Here is a 21,689-nt window from a genome sequence, read left to right on the forward strand (position 1 = left end):
GGTTTTGTTCTTTGCTGGCATACTGAAAGAGGTTGACTCAAAGTACTCTAGAGGCAGCAATTTGGTCCTCTGTTCATACATTCACAAAGCACTATAAACTGGATTTTTTCTCTAGGTCCAGGATGGACTTTGCTAGAATTATTTTCCTGGGGCTTCTGGACTCTCATCCTACATGGGGACAAGGAAGGATAAGCTTTGGATCCCTGTCCATAGGCCACTGCATTGATGAGAATGAAGAATAATAGTACAGTTTAAGTCCTACTTACCCATAAGAGTAGATGTTCAAATTTCTTCACTACTGCTGTAACCAGACCCACTCAGCCATTTGTAGATAGCTGAGGAGGGACATAACTTCCTTTGTTACAATTGTTTGGATGATTTTTAGGGTCCAAAGCAACAAATAAGTCACAAAAATAGCAAGAAAAGTGAGCACAAGTAGAGCTGGGGATCACAATGATGTAACAAAATCATTTTTTTCCACAAGCCACTGTAGAACAATGAAAACTTTTAAGCAAGATACACACAATCAGATAAGCGCTTTCATCTTTGCTGATTCAGAGACTTCAGATAAAAAAATGATGAAACAACTCTTTAAATACTGAGTTACATCTTATGCAACTAAACCAACACCCCTGCGTGTTTTAACATTAATTAGGGGCGTTGGATTAGTTGTATAAGCTGTAATTCAGTATTTAAAGAGTTGTTTCATCCTTATTTTTTTGTCTGAAGAAGTCTCTGAATCAGCAGAGATGAAATCGCTTATCTGATTGTGTGTATCTTGCTTAAGTTTTTCACTGTTCTACAGCAGCTTGTGGAAAAAGAACAGATTTTTTTACATCATTGTGATCCCCAGCTCTGTTTGTGCTCACTTTTCTTGCTTGTGATTTTTATGGTGACTAGTTGTTGGCTTAGGATGAATTTTCTGTCATTTGCATATATCCCAAGTTACCTCTAATACAAGAGGCTTTAAGGAATTGCACAGTGGAAAATCTAGCTTGGCTGGGTGTTTTTTAGTTTTTACTGATTGTTTTTTCTGTGGGACCTTGTTATTCATTATTTTAATTTCCCTTCTTTGGGGTAGTATAATCCTGAATATTTACCTCATTCTGGCTGCTAATGGGCTGCACCCTTTTTGAAGGAAAGTACATCAGCAGCCAGAGTAAGTGAGAGGGAGGGGAGACAGAGATATTTGGCAAACTGGCCAGGTGGTGTGTCCTTGGAAGTATGCTTCACATTAACTACTGCAACAGTGAAGAAATTTTGAGCATTTGTATCCAAATAAACTGGTTCTCATTGCTCCTGTGTGGTCCAGGCAAGTCTGGTTTCCCTTGTTCAGTCTTCACCTGAAGAAGCCTTCCTGGCTTAAATCAGTAGCTGGATCTTCTTTCTCACCCCTTCAGGCAGCCTCTTGTTGGACATACAGTCTCAAGCTTTCTGCAGGATATTTCAGTTTCAGTAATAGCCAAGGACCCCTCCTTGTGTAAGATGGCATTGCATATCCTTTCAGCCTCTCCGAAATGTTCTACTCAAAGTCTGTAGAAGTGAAAAGATTCTCCATCTGTGCTTCAGAATGTAGACCCCTTCTGTGCTTCCATTTCAGGGGTGCTAAGCTTTCTGACAACTCGCTACATTCAGGTTTTCAACAATTAAAATACATCTAGCCTGTGTTCTCTGCTATAATTATGGCTTTCAGAATCACTCCTTCCCTTTTGACAAGCTATGCAAAGCTTTCTTCAAAGGGTTATTTTTCTCTTTCATCAAGGATCCAAACTGTCCATGGGATTTAAATATTGTCTTAAAAGGCTTTGATAAATCACCCTGTGAGCCATCCTCTTTGACAGACATTAAAGTTCTACCTTTGAAAACTATATTCCTAATGACCATCATTTCTGCCAGAATATTGTAATTTCATACCTTGTCCTGTATTTTTTGATTTTCCACAAAGCTGGCCTCTCTGATCCCTAATCCGTATTTTGTTCCTAAAATAACATAATCTAACTTGAACCAAGCAGTCCATCTGCTGCTATTCTTCCCAAATAATGATGACAATATTTGCTGTATGCTTAAAATTTTCAGTCAACTACACTTCTATATACATAGAACTAAATTGTTTTGCAGGGATTCCCAGTTTTTCTTCATCCTGAAAACCCTGTCCAGATGGTTGTGAAATTGTATGACCATCATCTACACATCTAATAAGACTCACAGTGAAACCAAAAGCTCATTCCACTACATAAGTAGCTACCTCCACTGCCTCTTTCAGAAACACTACAGTGCAGGAAATTTAAGCCATAGCTACATGATCCACCTGACCTATATTTGATGAGCATTAGAAGCTAGTTCTGATATACAGGTCCTGAGCTTAATTTGGAGCTTTGAGTCTAGAAGATATTATTCTATAATGTCATTCTAGAAGAAAAAGTAGCTTGGGATTCTGTCCCAATATTCAGCTCTGACTGTCTGATGAAATAGGATACAGAAATTATATACTGAATGATGGATCCAATGTTTTCTCCGTCTGCCCTTAACATATGGGTCTTCAGATCTGATTGGATCCAAGTTTGGCAGCTCAGACTTTGATCCCAGGCTCAGGTTCCTTCCTTTACCCATAATTCCTCTGCTAGCACTGTATTCCTCAAATAGCATTTGTTGCTCAGTTGTTGAGGACACAGATCTCTTGGCTTAGTTCTTTTGGAAGTTTTTTTGGTCAGATAAGTGTATTTTTATCCCTTTGGGGGTCATTTTTCCCCTGTATTTTTCTCCTATCCTCTGTTTATTGTAAAAAAGAAAAAAAACTTTTTGAAGTTTCTTTGTAGAGGTAGTGTAATTTCCATCATTTCTTTCCTGACTTCAGGTAGTTGTTAGGCCTGAGTAAATACCTAGATAGTCTTGGCCTAGATTTTTCTGTTTTCTACTGTTGATTCTTTCCTTTGGAAATAGCATGGCAGATAAAAATGTCTCTGGTGGGCATAAAATCTCTAACCAAGATGCTCACCCTAAGTGTGTATATTTTCTGGGGCCACACATTGACAAAGATTGCTGTATCTGTGTTGCTTTCCAGGCCAAAGCTTTGACCAACAGGGGTAATAAATTTGTGCTTAAGGTGTTTCTTGCCACAATGGGAGAAGTTCTGTTTCGGTAGTCATTATCATCATCCTGTCCTTCAACGACAAGAGCAAAGGGAAAAAGTCTAAGGATAGAGAGAGAGAAAGGGACAAGGAATGGAGCAGGGGAAATGCAAAGAAAAGGACTCCACCAGAGAGCTTTTCTTTAACTGATCTGGTCTATGTGGTCCAACTCTAAAGGTTTCCAAGCTGTTTTATCTGTCATCTGCTCATGAATCTGTTAGGTTTAGATCTCCTACTCTTCCATTACCGGAGACAGTTTCTCACTGGAACCAGTCAGCCCCAAGCTCCTATCTCCTTTTTTGTGGGATATATCCTCCTATAGGGTAACAAGGCCCTCTTCCACGGCTGCATCTTTTAAGTCCAATAGTCATCCAGGAGTCTTTCAGAGGATGATGACAGAATGATGAAGTTCTTGAGGACCCAGATCCAGTTGAAAGTTCTCCCATAACCAACTTCTGTCTGAGAATCAGGACTTGTCCCCATTCTCTGATCTGACCTTCTATTTCATGGCACTTGGATATTAGTGGATTCTAGGGATACTCATGTCTGATCTGAAGGACTGAACTCTGTTGACCCAGACTCTTTTTCTGACCCGATCGACTCCTAGTCCCTCTGATACTGATGGGTTTCGGAAGAAAGGGGTCAACTCCAAAGCATTTACATCTCGCTCTTCCTCTTGGTGCTTCAGCTGTTGACAGCTCGACCCCGCATCGGCTTTTCAGCTAAACTGGATAGGTTCTCGAGGCTAGCACTTGTCAGGTTGCTCAGATCCTACAGGATTGACATTTGTACTTGTTTCTGTGTCTGTATTTAAGGCAATCATGAGAGTACTTTTGCAGACATGGGAGCAAGCTTCCCTTCCCCATTTTGATCTCCCTCTGCTCCCACAGAGTGCAAGTCCTCTCCTCTTTCATGCCAGGACAGACAGCTCCTCAGAGTCTCGAGACAGTTCATATTGTTGACTCCTCCAATGGAATGGTCTAGGGAAGACTCCAAAAGAGATGGGGAAGTTTACTGAAAACATGCATGCAGAAGGAGGTATGTGAACTCCCCTCAGAAGTCCCATTACTGAAGGTATTTATTTTGATGAGGTGGGGACCACACCACCCTTGAAGATGTCTCCTTTGGTGATATCCTTTAGCTATTTAGGCAGAAAAGGGGCATGGTCTTCTGACTCCCCTTTCCAGGATGAATCTGCATTCCTGTTGACTTTTTGGCTGGCCCATCTACTTTTTGGGTGGTCCCTCCACCTGTCTGACCTGATTTTGAGGCATACATGGAAGGAACCGGATGTAGTTAAGCCAGTCCCCTAAAACCCTGACAACATCCTAGTTTCTCCAAAAGACCGATCCTTCTGGAACTAGGGTCCCAGTCTAGATTCTATGCTAGTGCCAGTGGCCACAGCGAAAGAGCTCATTCAAGAAAGTTCTACTGTCTGCCCCCCCTAACAGAGTCCAGGTCATTGGACAGGATGTTCTTCGTGTTTCACTGTTGCAGTCATTACATTTGGATAATCTGCTGGCAGGTTGCCCTCAGTCGGCCTGAATAACAAAGTCTTGGGTACTGCGTCGGTTGCTGTCTCCTTTTCCATGATGTCAGGGGTATAAAACCTACAGCAGACACCATTTTATTCAGTCTTTCTTGCCGCACGGTGCCCGAAGCAGAAGCAGTTCGCAAGTGCCGGTCGTCCGACTCCTGACATTTTCGCATTCGAGTTTCAGAACCGAAGTCTTCAACTAAAGCTAAGTATCCCGTCGGGGAAACTTTTTCTTGCTCCTTACCGAGGTCAGTAAAAGTTAATAATTACATTACTTGTGGGAAGCAAATACCTCATAAGGATTTTCATTTGTACTGTATTCATTGCCTAGGCCCAGATCATAACGTGCCTTGCTGTCGGTTTTGTGCTAGATTTAACCAATGCACTATTAATCGTCTGTATATTTTTGCTTCAAAATATTTTGGATCCAAATTTAATTACTCTGAAATGTCATCGGTTAGCAATCCGACTACCGGAGTTCACAAAAAACGCAACGAAAAAGACAGAGACAGACCGTTGAGGTCCAAAACCGATGACGAAGCTTCTCCTAAGCCAGTCGCCGGTACTCAGTGAGGCACTTTCACAGCCCCTGATACCCACTGCTTTTGAGTCGCAGGCCTCTACCAAGACCCATGCGGAGTCCGGTATGCCGCAAGATGCTCAGAGTATTGAACCCGCTGATGTCTCTCCCTTGGATGGGTCCAGAGCCGCTGAGCAGGCACCGGCTTCTGAGGGTGTTTTCAGGCCTCAACATTTTTATATAAAACTGACGCCAGCTTCAAAAACGAGATCAAAAACATCATCTCAGTCTAAAAAACCAATGCATGAGCCACATGCTCAGGGCCCCTATGCCTAAAAAACAGATGATCAAAATAGCTGAGGACTTAATTACCGTGATCAGGGGTTCCCAACCCCCCCTGCTAAGAGGCCCCCAGCCCCCCCTGCTAAGTGGCCTAGGCAAGATGCTGATTATGAATTTTCAGATCGGGTTTTTATTTCTACTGATTCCTCTTCTGATCAGGAATTTTCTATACCACCCTGTGAGGATTCAGATGCAGAAGAATCCATCCCATCTGCATCTCCTCCTGAGGATTATTCTTTTGGAGAAACCTTGCATACGTTAAGGGAACATGTTTTCATTGGGAGAGTCAGGATTTCTCTGAATCAAAAAAGAGGCTTAGGGATTTCCTCCTTCAGCATAGGCCTTTGGCTATACCTCCTGTATTAGACATTGTTGTGTTTTTGGAATCAAGCATGGCTCCCAATTCCCTACCTTTGGCTCCTAGTAAGCCAGACATATTACAGGGTTCCTGACTCCCACAAATTTCTATTCAAAAATCCTGCTGCTGATCTTGAAACCATCTCACAGGGTCCCAAAGGTGTAAAGGCCTCTACAGCCAAAAATCCTACCCCCTCTGATAGAGATTCCAGGGCGCTGGATAGATGGGGAAAGAGGGTTTATATGTCTGCAACCTTGGCAATTAGGGCCTTAAACTTCCAGTTTCATATGCTTAAATATCAACAGCATGTTATGGGCTTATTGAAACAGAAAATTATGTTGATTTCTGATTGTGTGGAAAATAAAGAATTACAGGAATTATTGCATGTAGCAGAACAGGTTGTAAAGCATACTTTGCAATGTGGTTTTGATTCCTTGGAGGCCTCTTGCAGGGCCGCAGTTACTGGATCTGTGATTAGAAGGCACACCTGGCTCAAGGAGCAAAATCTGCCTGATCATGTTAAAGCTAAATTGTTGGATGCCCCTTTACAGCATGATACTCTGTTTGGTAATAAGGCAGAAGAGGTTTTAAAGAAAATGGAAGACAAAGCTAAATCTATTCAAACTGTAAAAGATTTCTTACAAGTGCAGCCACCCAGATTAAATAGGCACTGGCCTAGTAAAAATTGGTCCTTTCCTGTGTCCAACAGAGCCTCTCAAGGCAAATCCAGGTGCTCAAAAGGCTCTAGATACCAGTCACAGGGTTCTTGCAGGTCAAGGCAATGGGGTGCCTCCACCTCCAAATCTGGAGGAAACAAAGCACAACCCTACAGTAAGCAGTCTCAATGACTTCCATCTACCATCACCAAGCACTTATCTTTTGGCAGCCGCCTTGGGGGGAAAATTAGCACTTCATGCTTAAAATTGGCAGTTAATTACCCAGGACAAGTGGGTATTAAACATAGTATCCCAGGGGTACATATTTCATTTCCATATTTTGCCAATTCCAAATGGTTGGCCAGATCTGCCACAAAATCAATGGGCAGAGGCTCAGAAACAAGTTACGTCCCTCATGGATATGGGGGCTATTCAACCAGTACCAGAACAGGAAAAAGGACAAGGTTTTGATTCAAGACTGTTCCTAATACCCAGAAAAGACCATGCCTGGCGTCCAATACTGGACTTATCGATTTTGAACACGTTCCTGGACATTCCAAAATTCAAAATGCTGACTTTACAACAGCTACTGCCTATGCTGGGCAGGAACACTTGGTTTGTGACTCTAGACTTAAGAGGCATACCTGCATATCCCAATAAGGGAATCGTGCAGACGTTACCTCTGCTTTAAGGCAGGTTTTATGCATTACCAATTATCTGCACTTCCCTTTGGCTTATCTACTGCGCCCAGGGTCCTTTACAAAGTGCCTGGCACCAATAATTGCATTTTGCAGACAAAGAAGCATACAAATTTATCTTTAACTGGACGACTGTCTCATTCAAGCAGAGAACAAGGACATTCTTCTTCAACATCTGGCGTTTGTAAAAAAGCTTCTAACATTCCTAGGGTACACAATAAACGAAAATAAATCACAACTGGTACCCTCTCAAATTACATTCCTGGGTGCAAGCTTGAATACAACTGCCCAGATGGCTTACCTTACGCCAGACAAACAAAGGAAACTAACTATATACTTCAAACAGATGGCAACAAAAACCCAGTTATCTGCAAGACAAATTCTGCAGGCTTTGGGGTGCATGGTATCCTGCATTCTACTAATTCCATATGCAAGACTGCATATGAGGAAACTTCAATGGTACCTAAAAAGTTTATGGAGTCAACATTGTCACAGTCTGGAAACAATGATTCCTCTTATTCCCTGCCTACAACAGGAGTTTCTTTGGTGGGCAGAGACATGTCACCAGAACAAGGGACTGTCATTCACTCTACCCCCTGCCACCCTAACTACAGACGCATCAGACTATGCTTGGGGGGCCCACCTGGCGGGGTGATTCAGGACATATGAAGTCCAAAACAAATGCATCTGCATATCAACCAGAAAGAGATGCTAGCTGTTCAGAATGCTCTGACAGCCTTCAAGGATTTGCTTCATCCAGGACAACTACTGATAAAGACGGACAACACCACGGTTATGTTACATAAACAAGCAGGGGGGGTACACATTCCTACCCCCTTTGCAGACTAGCCATGGCATTGTGGAACACAGCCTTGACTTACCAAGTACATCTTCAAGCTCAATTCCTGCCAGGAAAACAAAATACTCTGGCAGACGACCTAAGCAGAAATCTTATGGACCCGCACGAGTGGAAACTGGATCCACAAATCTTCAGCATGGTAACACAGAAATGGGGGAGCCCAGACATAGATCTATTTGCCTCTCCCCAAAATTATCAACTGGACAAATTCTGCACAAGGACTTATCACAGACAAGCATGGAAAGTGGATGCCCTATCAGTCTACGCCTTTCCCCCTCTGCCTCTTCTCTCCAAGGTCTTACTAAAGGTCAGATAGGAAAAACCAAAAATAATCCTAATTGCTCTGGACTGGCCTTGCCAGCACTGGTACCCAATTCTAAGGAATATGTCTCTACTCCCTCCTTGGTACTTGTCTCAAAAACCTCATCTACTGTCTCAGCAGAGCAATCAAATTCTGCACACTCAGTTCCAAACTCTGAACCTTGCAGCCTGGCTGATCATGTAATTATTCAAACAACACCTCTCAGTAAATCTGTGATGGATGTCATTTTGGAAGTCAGAAGGCCTAGTACTAGAAAATCTTATGCTGATAAATGGAAGAGATTCTGTGCTTGGACCCAAGCGCAAGGAACAGATGCAGGAAAACCAAATATCCCTCAGGTTTTACAATACTTGACTGAGATGCTTGACAACGTCCTATCTTTTTCTTCAATAAAAATCCATGCCTCTGCCATCTCAGCTCATTACAACATGGAGCCTCCCATCTTTTCTCATCCTCTGCTAAAACAGTATCTTAGAGGGGCCAAAAATGTCAGGTTTCCCAGAAGATCACCAACTACTGCATGGGATCTCAATTTTGTGCTGGAAAAACTCACCCTGCCTCCTTTTGAACCAGCAGCTACTACGGATATAAAGTTTTTATCTTGTAAAACCGCTTTCCTTTTGGCAATCACTTCAGCAAGAAGGGTTTCAGAACTACAGTCTGTCATGACTGTGGAGCCTTTTATTACATTTTACCCGGACAGGGTGTCCCTCCGGACCAGTCCTTCCTTTATGCCTAAGGTGGTATCCAGTGTGGCTCTTAACCAAACTATTCACCTGCCAACATTTTACCCAAATCCTCAGAACAAGGGGGAGCGGATTCTGCATTCATTGGACGTACACAGACATCTAAGATTCTACTTAAACAGGACCAAATCACTAAAAGTCTGAGCAACTACTGATGGCATTTGCTTCAGGATCAGAGGGGAAGGCTATATCAAACCAGACTATTCCTAAGTGGATAAGCCACTGTATTCGTTTCTGCAATTTGCATCATGGTAAACCTGTGCCCAAGGGAATCAGGTCACATTCCACCAGGGCTGCCTCTACCTCAGCAGCCTTTCTCAGAGGAGTTCCAACCAAAGACATTCGAGAAGCTGCTACTTGGAGCTCTGTTCATGCCTTCACAAAGCATTATCATTTGCCTCTCTTCTCTAAATCCAGGACAGGCTTTGCCATTGCAGTTCTGCAGGGCCTTATAGCCGCTCCTTATGCTATTTAGTTCCATCCTCCCATCCATAGCTTTGGGATTCTACCCAAATGTAATGACTGCAACAGTGAAACACTAAGAACATAGTACAGTTGTGTACACTTACCATAAATGTAGATGTTCGAGTGTATTCACTGTTGCAGTCTGGGCTACCCACCCGCCATCCCCCTTTTCTATAACTTATCTTTCCTTCACTATATTCTAAAGCCTTTGTGGTGTATTTGCTTTTAGATGAAGGTAAAGTTTATGTTGCTAAAAGTGCATTTACATATATTACTGTTATTATATATATATATATATATATATATATATATATATATATATATATATATATATTTGCTCCCCCTTTGGGGGGCACCTGACATCTGGGGCAAGAAAAACTGAATAAAATGGTGTCAGCTGCATGTTTTATACCCCTGACGACCTGATGTCATGAAAGAGGAGACAGCAACCGACGCAGGACCCAAGACTTTATTGAGGCTGACTGAGGGCATCCTGCCAGCAGATTACCCAAATGTAATGACTGCAACAGTGAATACATTCGAACATCTACATTTATGGCAAGTGTACACAACTGTACTTTTGGAAAGCAGATATGCTTCAGTGACCATTGCACTCAGTGTGCTGAATTACTTGGCCCATGTAACATGCTTTCAGAAGGACTTGACCAAAGAACTATCCAAGTCCCTGTCTGGTTCCTTTTCTGTGAAAGACAGGAAATCCATCTATTTGCAGTTGGCTACCCTTTAGTCCCTGTGCCTTATTTATAATGCGGCTAATGACACATTGAGAGCAGCAGGCACGGGCATAGATATTTGCTGGCGCACGGATGCATAGCTGTGACTTTGAACATTTCAGGATGTCCTTTATTAATGTCCCCTTTTTACAGGGACACTTTGTTTGGACTCAAAGGTAGAGAGACTGTCTGTAATCAAACAGGATGGCAAGATCTTGTCCGCCAGTGGAATATGCTTTTTCTATCCCCCAGTGGACTTTCTCAAGAATCTAAGGGGTAAGAAATTCTGGTCCCAGTCTCAAGGCTTCGCCCGCAACTGTTCTAGGGATAGATCCCTCAGAGGCGGGATGCGGGTGGGAGATGATCATAATGCATGTTGCCCCTGTTGCAGAGTTTGTCTGCAAAATCAAGGCTTTCAGGTCCCTTCTTCACCAGGGCTTCTCAGCACCTCTGAATGGTATGCTCTGGGGCAGTTTGGGACACTCGTCTCTGCACCCCTTGGCCTGGACAACCAATTACCCAAGATGTATTGCTGCAAATAATCATAACCACAGGCTGTGTGGTTCCCCTTCTTGGTCAAACTCCCCCCCCCGTACACGAAAACTTCCTGATGTCCAACCCCAACACTGAAAGGCAGCAGTGCAGAAAATTAAAAAAAAAAACTGCCAGACAGATGTCACCTAGGTTGTCCCAGTAGACCAGCACATATCCTGAATCTATTCAGTGTTTTTTGGAACCAAAGAAAATCTGGATCCTCAGGCCCATTCTGGCTTTCAGTCACCTGAATCAGCATGTAAAGCAAACAAAATTCCAGATATGCACTATTAAGTCCATCCTACCATTGAGGAAGGATGGTTTGATGTGCTCAACAGACCTTCAGGATGCATATTGTTATATAAAAATGAACGGTTGCTCCGGAAGATTTCTCTGATTTAGTCTGGGAGCCAGTCACTTCTAGTCCAGAACCATGGCCTTTGGTCTTACCGCAGCCCCCACCCCACCTTAGGTGCTCACCAGATGCATGGTAGTGGTTGCAACTCATCTCAGACTGCAGGGAATCAGTGTTCCCATATCTGGGCTACTGGTTCATCCTCAAAATCCCCAAGCAAGATCCATTTTACTTCTAGGTTTGATGCGAGTGTCCATTACTTTGGTACCTCTAGTCAGATTTCACATGTGTGCTGCAGTGGACCCCCGTTGTCGATTTCAACTCATGAACTTTCCCTTGTGTCTCATTCAGATTTGCAGGAGCTATATTCAATGGTGGCTGGACTCTGTTTCTCATGGTCCTCCTTTTGTCCCCCCAGGACACAGTGATGACAGATGCCTCTCTGGTAGGGGGCATTTTTTTGGGGGGGGGGGCTGTCATGTGGCCTCTGACAGATTCCAGTCTTTACATCTATGCCCTCTAAATGGGGGCAATCCTAGCATGGCAGTCCTTTCAGGACTCCCTCCTCAGGTGTGTGATTGCCATCTAAACAGACAACGTGTCTGTAGTTTGTTACATCAATAACAAAGGGAAAATGATGTTTTTTGCGGTTTTGTCAAGAAGCCATGAAAGTTTGGCAGTGGGCAATGGCTTCTCACTGTTTTCTGATAGCAACTCTCATCTCTGGGAAGTCCAATGTAATAGCTGACAAGTTGAGCTGATCTGTTTTTCCTTATGAGTGGTCCCTCAACTCAGTGGAGGAGCAGATGAACTGCTGAGAACAATCTTGCTGTAATCTATTTGTACCTGTAATGTACTTGCTACCCCTGCAAAACCAAATGCATCAGTTACTTTGCCCTGTTTACCCAAGAGGGGAAATCCCAAAAGGAGGATCTAGTCCATAAATTGCTCCCGGGTATTCTTTGCTTATCCTACCACTCGTATCGTACAGAAGTTCCTGCAAAAGGCAATATGGTGCAAGGCTACTGTGATCCTCATTGCGCCCTTTGTCCTCATCAGGTGTATTTTTCCTTTCTTTGGCCTAATCTGATCCATCCACCATGGATGCAGGATTCTGCTCCAGACCTTCTCTCACCCATCTAGGATGCTTCAGTCAGGTATTAGTCTTAGTTAATGTCATGGTTTCTTCAGTTCCTATGAGGGTTCGACAGTCCAGGCTTTTGTCACAGGTCATACATATTTTCATGACCTGAGAGAGACCTTCTACCAGAAAGGTACACAAGAGTAAGCAAAAGTGATTTCCTGTGTGGGCTTCAACCAGGTACATAGATCCCTTCTTGGCTCCTCTTCTTACGATTTTGGATTTTTCTGGCTGACTTCATGAAAGTGCTTCCTATTCTAGAATTAAAGTACAGTTGCCTGCCATTTCCAGCTTCCACATGGCAGAAAATCAAACTCCACTTGCTACTTTGAAGTTGTCTAATTCCTTAAGGGATACTTCCCTGCTTCAGCCTCCTCTGTGACCTCATTCTGCCCTAGGACATATATTCCTTTAGTTGTTGGTGAAAACCCCTTTTGAAGCTGCTGCCATGGTCTATTTGAAATAGCTTTGTTGGAAAACGCTTTTTCTAGTGGCTGTGACTTTTACTCGGAGGATTTCAGAACTTCACTCTTTCTTGTAAGCCTCCATACTTGGTTTTTCACATGCAAGGTATCACTGACTATCAGTCCTTTTCTTCCCAAAGTAGCCTCAGAATCTTTTCTGAGCCAAGCAACTAATCTTTTTCTTTTCCCCATTTTTTTAATAAGCGGGAGTACATGCTACATTATCTGAATGTGCATTGACAACTCAGATTTTATTAACACTCTTAGACTGCAGTGGTGGTGCTGCGGTAGCGTTGTCGCCTCACAGACGTCCTGTTCGATTCTCAGCTAAAGCATCTTCTCTGTGGAGACGTGTGTGAATGGGTGTACCTTCGTTGAAGGTTGTGCGTCAGAGCTGGTAACTCTGCACATAAAAATCTACCATCAATCATTAGCGGACCGGAGTTCTGCTGTGGCGATCCCTAACCGGGAAAAGCTGAAAGACACAACAACAACTAAGTTGCTAATTTAGCTGCCTTTTTCTCAAATGTACCAACTGACATTTGTGCAGCAGCAAGTCTGTTAATCCATATACTTGCTGCATTTACTAGAAAACTGAATTGCAAACCCCTAGTACAGAAAAAATGGCATCTTCAGGGAATGCTTTCTTTGTGGGGGGCTGCTTCCTTTTGTAAAAAAATGGCAAAAAACTGCTAGGAGGGGCATTATGGGTAAAGGGTGGAACCTGTGGAATCCAAAAAGTGAGAGTTGGTGAACTTTGGATTAGGTTGTCTGAATCTCCTTTTCGATCCTAGTCTGTCCAAAATAGCATCACTCCCTCTCTCCGTCCCCAAACCAAATTGGCACTTCTTTCCAAGTATTCTTTAGAATATGTTGATGCTAGTGGCTACCTGAGCTGTAGCAGGCAAACTTGATCTGAGTATAGTAAGGGTGCATGACATTATGTGATGATGAGATGAGAGGTGGTATAGGTGGAACTTGGCAGACATATGACATGACAAATCAATATGAGAGTCATAGTAGAGAGAAGCAGCCATGATTAGAGACCATATTAAGTTGGTTTGGGATCATTAAAAAAAAAGTACAAAAAAAAGGATTTGAAGGAATAAAAGAAAGGCAGAGAAGAGAGGATGAGTCTGATTTTTTCAGGTTTTGTATTCTGTGTAAATGCACGATGGCATATTTTAATGTCACAGGGGCTGAAGCATATTCCAAAAAAGTCAATTTGTTCCCATATGAAGGACAGAAAATAAGGGGCATTATAGTGCTCAAAAACTTGGCTGTGGCTTTTTCATACACATACATATTATATTTTACATGGTGTTAGTGCACTATATATATTTATATCTATGTTGCATGCTATAGTTTGTTTTTAAAAAAATGTTTGCATAGTAGGACATGGTTTTAGCAATTTTAATATAGGTTCATGGATTGGTGCTGGGCTGGGTGCCCTTGTGGGCCATTTTGAGCCTAGCCAGTTGCCCCATGTGGGGGTCGAACCCTGCATGTTGTGTCTGTAAGGTAAACACCTTAACCATTATGCCATTATTAACCATGACTCTCATACATAATATGCGTTCTAATATTTATGAATTTTTGAATCGGATATATGCAGATTCAAGATGTACTAGAGTGGACCAGGTTAAATCATTTGCATTTAACATTGTATCTTTAAGACTCAATTGATAGCAGGTGCTTCTACTATATAAGGAATTAATTGTTTTTGTGAGTTGTCTGATGAAGGGGCACATCCCTGAAAGCACTTACCTGTTTTATAATAAACTTCCTAGCTGTGGTACAGTTGGTGTTTGTTTGCTACTTCAACTATATTTATTTTACACCAGCTGTTTTATTAGTTGGTAGAGGATTTCTGTGTTTCGCGTTCTACAATTGTTTTTCCCCTCCAAACTGAACATGGCAGATGGAAGTATACAGTCATCTACAGCTGAATCTATGAATACAGTTAATGGAAACAACTTTAAGGACACAGTTGGCTTATCAACAGGAAGGTTCAATGGACTACTGACTGTTTGCAACAACCCTCTTCTAAATGTAGGGTTAAATATATTGGATGCAGCAGTAAGTAATGATTTTGAACAACAGAATAACTTTAATAGTGCATATAAGGAGCTGGAGAAAAATTATATAAATTTAAATGCCTACAATGGCAACATTTTCATTTTGAGGCATGTCTTAAGCATAACCTTGTGCCTAGAGGTCTCCGTGTATTGACAATGCCCACATATGGACAAGTTTATCCTGCACTACTCAGGCAGTGGCAAATTATTAACCTAGAATGCAGTGCAAGGTATTTACATCTTCTGATAGATTTTTTTCAGCCACAGGAAGATGAACTGGCTAAGGACATTAATGATCAATAATAATTAATATGATAAAATACGTGATTCCTACCCCTCTGAATTAGTTGGTGTTAAACTTGAAACCTTACATGACAACATTCTGAATTATGTTGAAAGGCTTTTGAACGTTACGACACATAAATTACATAGGGATTTCAACGATTTTCAAATGGGGAATGTGTTCTCTTAGGCTAGAGAATGCCCCCTATGAATAATAAACGTCAACTAGCGTCGCAAGAGCCAATCGCAATAGCGAGGTAGCAAAGTGCTATTTTGAATGAGCAGCCACCTAACGCGCCCTCCACATCACATGCGATGTACGTGAAAAATAGCAACATGGCTACCAACTGTACAGGCGTAACAAACGGTTCTGTACAATTACCTATTGATTTAATGGATATGAGTAAGCCGACTCCAAATGAAGATGGCATACCAGTCGTAAGACCTAAACATGGCAGGCATCTGCAAACTTCCAGCAATGGGATGATGACACCAGTAGGGTCCAGCTCAACTAACGAAGTGAATCATTTTTTACTACAGAACCCTTTACCCATCAGGGGATGTTCAAGGAATCAGCAACAGCAAATACCGAGGAGTCTGGAAGGGCACAGCAGGAAAAGATTCAGGCAGGTTTAATTTTCAATATTTACTCTCATTTGCTTACTGAAACTCAGACTATGGTATTAAATAAAGGCTTTACTTTTGTGCCAGCGAAGAAAGCACATCTACCTGAAGTTCTAAGAGATTTGCATCTGTTTGGCCGCAGTCTAACTTTAAGGACTATGTTTGGTACTGACACTCAAATGAATAAATGTATTTTTAAGAAGCCCAGCACACATGTTCCCCCCAGTATTATAGACACATTTATTGAAGTATGTGACAAACAGATTAGAGAAGTATTAAATGCTGGTAATTGTTTTGAGACTTTTTATAATTTAAGCAAATCTGAATACAAAGCCCTGGAAGAGTTGAAACGAATGAACTCTATTGAGATACGACCTGCCAACAAAGTAGGAGGGATTGTTGTCCTAGACAAGAGACTATATCTTGAACAAAGGTTTGAATTGTTAAATTTTATTTATTTTATTTATTTGCTGTTGGTTAACCAGGATGGTCCATTGGGCCAAGTGAACCCATTTTCAATGGAGTCCTGGGGAGAAAAGCTCCAACAAGAATACATGTTACAGAGATTTACATTACATAACATACAAGACATAGCAAGGTATAGTTTACAATCAGTAAAATTATCAACAAAAATAATAATAGAGTGAAGTTATACCTTTTTTTGTTACAGAAGAATTCAGGATGATAGATTATATTAAGAATTAGATTACGAGCAAAATCTAGGTGGTGAAGGTAATGAGAATGCTTATGTGAGGAGGGAGCAGGAGCATTCCCATGTGGATGTTAGGTAGGAGTGAAGAGATTTTATAAAGGTTGGAAGGCTAGTGATGGTGCGAATGGAGGGAGGGAGTTCCATAGTCGAGCTATGGAAAAAGAGAGGAGGTTTTGTTCTGAGGGGCGAAGGGGTCTGTAGACTTCTATTCAGTTTTGATTAGTGGATCTGAGAAGTCTTTGAGTCTGGTGAATTTTGAAGGTAGAAGAAAGGGTGGGACAGAGAAGGATGGTTGAAAAATAAGTTTGTGTGCATATGTGAGCCGAGTGTAGGAGAGGTAGTTGGGAAGTTCGAGCCAGTTTAGTTTATGGAGTGGTGCGCAGTGATGAGTTGAAGCTTTACTAGTGGCAAATTTGGCTATTTTGTTGTAACGGGTAGCTAGTTTAGTTTTAATAGATGATTGTAGATTAGTTAAAAGGGGGGCACCATAAAGGAGAGAGAGGGTAAGAGAAATGTAGTAGAGAGAGTTTGGTTGTTGATGAGAGGAATCGCTTGTGTCGATAGAGCAGACCGAGTTTTTGGTGTTTTTTTTAATGTTTATTAGTAGATGGGACTCCAATTTAAGTTTGTCAATTTGAACTCCTAGTAGTTTGGTTTCAGATACCAGTTCAAGTGGAGTGTTATTTTGACTGGTGATTGAAAATAGTTGTCTATCAAATGTGTTTGTTTTAGAGGGGGTAAATATCATTAATTTTGGTTTAGCTGCATTAAGTGCATGATGGTTAAATAATGATGTAACATATCCGTCTGTATCATGCATTGTTGTGAAGGGCATTATAGATAAGGTTTCCTTTTTTATTTTTGTTCTGTTGATTACAGGGATGATTAATGAGCAATTATTTGAAAATTTTACTGTGAGCAGCCCTACTGTTCCAGAGGTATACGGGTTACCTAAGATCCATAAGTCTGTATATACCACCAAATGCGCCCCATTGTATCTAGCAAAGGGTGGGTGACAGAGCCCCTTTCGATTTTTGTTGAAAAAAATCTACACCCATTACTGAAAGATTGTGATAAAAGACTCTAAACATTCTTGGAAACTCTTAGATTGAAATGGGCTGAGATTAATGGTGATAGCAGTTTCTTTGTGACAATGGATGTAGAATCACTTTTCACTGTCATCCCCAATGAATGGGGTATTGACAATGTAAGGGAATTACTTCATATTACAAATCATACCAGGAGTAAATGTGAGTTGATTTGTGCATTGTTGGACATCATTTTGGCCAACAAATGTTTTCATTTTTCACAAGCACTATTATTTACAGGAAGTTGGCGTGGCTATGGGCACAGCTTGTGCCAATAGCTACGCCAACCTTTCCCTTGTACAATGGGAACAAACTCATGTATTATCTAATGCAAAATACAGTAAGCATTTTAGCTGGTACACTAGATTTGCGGATGACATCTTTTTGCTGTGAATGGTACTGAGGCTGATTTAAATGAATTCTTTGCTTATTTGAACAATACTACTACGTTCTTTAAGTTCACATCTAAGTATTCTGTACATGAGATTGATTTCTCGGATGTTAAGGTTAGGAAAGATGATTTAATTCATATTCAAACCAGCCTATATAGGAAAGCTGTTAGGAAGAACAACTACCTGCATAGCACAAGTATGCATCCTAACCATACCAAGCGGAATATCATTAAAGGTCAAGTCTACAGGACCATGAGATTATACAACAATGATAATGAACTAGTTAGTGTTCTGCAACTATTAAAGACAGAAGTTTTAGAGAGGGGATATAATGCACACAATATAGATGTATTAACGAAGATTGGAGTAATCGAGATGAAAGTTGCAGACCTTATTTCTGTGGAGAAGGGAGCATTAAACTAAATACTCAAATCATTAACAATAATATGACTAGCCATATCCAAGGGGTTATTGATGACACCCTAAGGATGCCGTTAACATTTGCTAGTGATATTAATTCTGTCTGTAAAGTGATCACTAATTGTGGAAAGAATACCCTAATTTTTAGTAATCTACAAGGCATTATTGGGCCTAAACCTAATTTTACATGTAGGAATAACAGAACATTAAAGAGTCACCTTTGCTATAGGAACGATGCATCAACCACCAAGAATAGATCTGATAGATTGGGTACCTACATATGTAGAGATTGCACAGCCTGCAAGTATTTTCACAGTGGTAGAAGCTTTGTACACCCATTTAAGGGTTTCAGTTTTAACAGCAGTCAATATGCTGATTGCTGATTGTACAACATCTAATGTAGTGTATCTTGCCTATTGCACAGTATGTTTTAGTTTCTAGATGGGTAAGACTAACAGGTGGTTGAAAGAGAAAATATTGGAACACTACAGGGACATCAAGAATTGTAAAGAGAGTAGTGATATAGCCATGCATACGAACGAGGGACCAGACCATAATTTTAAGTTCCTTGTTCTACAAGTCCTGCCAGAGAGATTGAGAGGGGGCAATTTGTCGAATGACACTGAGGTTGCAGAACAAAAATGGATTGTTTAACGCAGATAAACCACCAGGTCTTAACAATATGGTGTCCTTGAAACCATTCTTAAAAGCTCATCCAGTTGAACATTGACTGTTAGGATTTTAGAATTTTAATGTATAATTTTATTTATTGCATTTATGTTCTGTCATTATGACGTACTAAGTTGTTTATGTATTTCTTATGTATATACATTTTTATATACATACATTTTTATCTACATATGTACATGTATATTTTTATATATATTTTCTAGATATTTATATACATAATTTTTTCTTTTCTATATATTTTTATATACACATGCATACATATTTATACTTGCATAGATACTGTTATATTTCAACATGCTTTTTCATACACATACATATTATATTTTACATGGTGTTAGTGCACTCTATATGTTTATATCTATGTTGCATGCTATAGTTCGTTTTTTAAAAAAATGTGCATAGTAGGACATGGTTTTAGCAATTTTTATATAGGTTCATGGATTGGTGCTGGGCTGGGTGCCCTTGTGGGCCATTTTGAGACTAGCCAGTTGCCCCATGTGGGGGTCGAACCCTTCATGTTGTGTCTGTAAGGTAAACACCTTAACCATTATGACATTATTAACCATGACTTATATACATAATGTGTTCTAATATTTATTAATTTTTGAAACAGATATATGCAGATTCAAGATATACTAGAGTGGACCAGGTTAAAGCATTTGCATTTAACATTGTATCTTTGACTCAATTGATAGCAGGTGCTTCTACTGTATAAGGAATGAATTGTTTTTGTGAGTTGTCTGATGAAGGGGCACATCCCTGAAAGCGCTTACCTGTTTTATAATAAACTTCCTAGCTGTGGTACAGTTGGTGTTTGTTTGCTACTTCAACTATATTTATTTTACACCAGCTGTTTTATTAGTTGGTAGAGGATTTCTGTGTTTCGCGTTCTACAGTCTTTCAAAACATGTCCAATTGTGCAAATGTCAAGTACTGAAAGCCAGGGGGCATTACAGTGGTTTCTGGGAAAGGTGCAATTTCTTGCAAAAATTGTACTTGATATGTTTAACAAAGCTGTACCTGTAACAAAGATGCTGTTGCACGATGTAGCCTAAAATGGAACTCTGAGCAGTTTTAAAGTGCTCAATAAACTAGCTACAGCTGCTGCAGCATTAATATTTGATGCAAATAAGCAGTTTGTGTTACAAACAGATGCCAGTCAGGATGATATGGGAGTTGTGATCCTACAAGAAAACTGAGATGTTACTTGTTGGTCAAGAGTATTTACACAAATGGCAAAGGTGATGCCAAATTGATAGACATGGGTCAATGTGATTTTGTGGAGGGGAGGCAAACATTTGACAACATTAACAGAACATTGATCCAGAGGAAAGCTGAATGCAAGACAAATACCACTGTTGTTGGTGGGTCTTGATGCGGAGTAAGCTGGGAGTTTAAGCAGGGCAATGGAAGCGTTTGCATTCCCTGATTAAAATTATAAGCTTGATTAGGAGGATATATGACGGATGGGAGGCGAAAATTAGTGGGTGGGTTGCTATCTGATAATTGAGTAGAGGAATAAGTTAGGGGGATCCTCTTTCTCTTTTGTTATTTGCGCTAAATTTAGAACCATTGGCAAAGAAAATAAGAGACTCAGAAATTAAAATATACAATTGGTATGGTAGTCAAGAAAAGTTGGCTCTATTTGCAGATGGATATTATTTTATACTTTTATAAAACCAGAAAAGGACATTACAGTGATGAGGATCATTTTGAGGCAGTTTCACATCTTTTTCAGTATACAAAATTAATTAAGCTAAAGCAAAGATAATAGTTGTAAATTATGTACCCACACACAAATTGTTTCAGCAAAATCCATATTTATGGGGACACGGTAATGGCCTAAGGAGTATGAATTAAAAAGGATTTTGGTGTGGCAGCTAAGGATATATGGGAAGAGGCTGAACAAAAGATAATACAAAAACTGAGAAATTGGAAACTCTGTTATATGGATACACATAGCAAAGATAGAAGCAATTAAAATGTTTTTAGTCCATTTAGTTTTATACAGCAGTCAGGCATATTCTTATCAATCAGAGGAGAAGCTGTGGATAGCAGTTAAAGAACTGAATGATTTTCTTTCTGGGAGGGCAAGAGTAAGAGTCAAATGGGATAAGCTGATTCTTCCAGTAGAGCAAGGCAGTTTGGGATTACCTGATTTTAAACTGGTATTTCAGAGCTACACAGTTAAGGCTGCTGTACATAGCACAAGCAGATACCTATAATTCAAAGTGGAAAGAGATGATGAAATGGAGGGGGGGGGGCTGAAGAAACAAGGAGAGACTAGGATTTTTGATGCAGATCTTTAAGGAGAGTAGCAATAACCATGCATAATATTGTATTTATAAAGCAGCAGAAAGTATTCTAAGAACTAAGCCAACATGGGAATGGAGGAAGGAGATTCTGCCATAGGGATGACTGCAATTAGGGATCTAGACAGTAGGCAAGTGGGGGCTGGAATTTATTGGAGAAAACTGGCAAAGGGACCAAGTACTTGGGAGCAAATAGAGAGGGAAAGGTAACAGAATGGGAAGAGGCCAAGAA

At 40.7% G+C, this 21,689-nt stretch overlaps 1 protein-coding gene across 1 annotated transcript in view; it reads left to right on the forward strand.

Annotated features, from left to right (window-relative positions):
- LOC122796501 (anillin-like) overlaps window positions 1-21,689 on the forward strand; it is a gene marked incomplete at its 5' end in the record, with an annotated part of 1,089,678 nt that overhangs the window by 687,556 nt on the left and 380,433 nt on the right.

Source organism: Protopterus annectens, chromosome 3.part0, assembly GCF_019279795.1.
Source record: "Protopterus annectens isolate FY-2018-M chromosome 3.part0, PAN1.0, whole genome shotgun sequence".
NCBI lineage: Eukaryota > Metazoa > Chordata > Ceratodontiformes > Protopteridae > Protopterus > Protopterus annectens.